The following is a 1,741-nucleotide window of genomic DNA, read 5'->3' as shown; positions in this document are numbered from 1 at the left end:
TATTCTTCTTTTTTATAAATATCACAGAGACTTTCACAGAGATCTGTAAAGATGAAATAAAGTCATTCTTCAGATTCTTCTTTATATAAGCTTACAGAGCTTCTGTTTTATAATAAGAGAACTTATAGATTAATTCTTAGAAGAGTTTCTACTCTTCTATTAAATCTATTATCAGATTCTTCTTATAGTGAGATAAAAGCATAGCTGTCTTAACTGAACTGAATATCTCTGTAAGATCTCAGTATTTCTCTGATATCTGAAACTCAGTTTTCATAACTGTGAAGTTCTCAGACATTTATAAAGTTATTCTATAGATAAGCTTATCTTCTCTAATTAACTTTACAGTATTAATTAATTCTATCTCTGTAAGTAGGTCTATTAACACTGATTGAAAATATAAACCTAACTCACAGACAGCTATGTGTGAATTATATTTTTAAAGTTATACAAGTTTTAAATACATGTTATCTATAATATTTATAATAATTATAGTTTTTATAAATCTTCTTCAAGCTTCATCAAAATCTTGTAATTCAAAGAAAACTTTTATAAGTCTCTTAACTCTCAGATCTGAGTTCTTATACTCTGTTTATTATAAGAGTAGATTCTTAGTTTTTATCACTTAACTTATTCACTTTATAAGCTTTAGAAATACTACAGTGATCTGAGATTCTGAGTTTATTAATATTTTTCATACTTATAGAGTAGTAGTACTGTGAAACAGTCTCTTCTTATAAGTATACATTTTCATTGAGAAAATAACAGATTCAGATATTAGCTTTAAAACTCTTAAAAAGACTGTTACTGACTCTGTCTGTGACTGCTCTGATAGCTGAATGATAAATGCAGCCATCTAGTAGCATCTTAGCATGAGAAATGAAGGTGTGTGAGTTTAAAACCCGCAGAGAATACATTAAATCTGAAACTCAAGCACCTCAGGTTTCTAATAAATACAGAGATGTACAAATCACTTCAACAAATTGCTCTATATTTCTGAGATGAGAAGTTATTATCACATGTATTTAATTATCATTTCTTTGTATTTTCTATGTTCTTATTATCTTAATATGATCTTAACACCTGTATTTTCTTCTGTATAATCAACACTTGACCTGTATTTAACATCACACAAGAACTCATCATAAGCTCCGCTTGTATATAAGTATAATGAAAGAATAATAATAATAATAATAATAATCTATCTGTGACTTCTCAAATTTCTATTTTAATTTATTTAGATAGTATGTACAGAGATATTCTGATTTTAAATAAATAAAGTAAAGACTCTTTTTCTTAATCTCTCTATTATATACTCTATTTATAGAAGCTTATAAAGCTCTCTCTCTCTACTCAGCAGTCGGATATAAATCTCTCTAAATTTTATTATTTTTTTCTTAGTAAATCTGTTCTCTGTGCCCCGGTGGCTGAATGGTTAATGCAGCCACTCAGTAGCACCTTGGCATGGGAAACCAAGGCATGTGGGTTCAAAACCTGCAGGGGATACATTAAATTCAGAGCTCAAGCACCTCAGGTTTCTAATAAATACAGAGGTGTACAAATCACTTCAATGAATTGCTCTATGTTCCTGGGCTGGGAAGTTATTATCGCATGTATCTAATTGTCACTCCTTCTTTGTATTTTCCTATGTTCTTGTATCTGCGTGTCTCACACCTGTATTTCCTCCTGTATAACCAACACTTGACCTGTATTTAACATCACGCAAGGACTCATTATAAGCTCC

Source organism: Blastomyces gilchristii (assembly GCF_000003855.2).
Source record: "Blastomyces gilchristii SLH14081 genomic scaffold supercont1.15, whole genome shotgun sequence".
NCBI lineage: Eukaryota > Fungi > Ascomycota > Eurotiomycetes > Onygenales > Ajellomycetaceae > Blastomyces > Blastomyces gilchristii.
Note: the sequence above shows the minus strand (reverse complement) of the source record.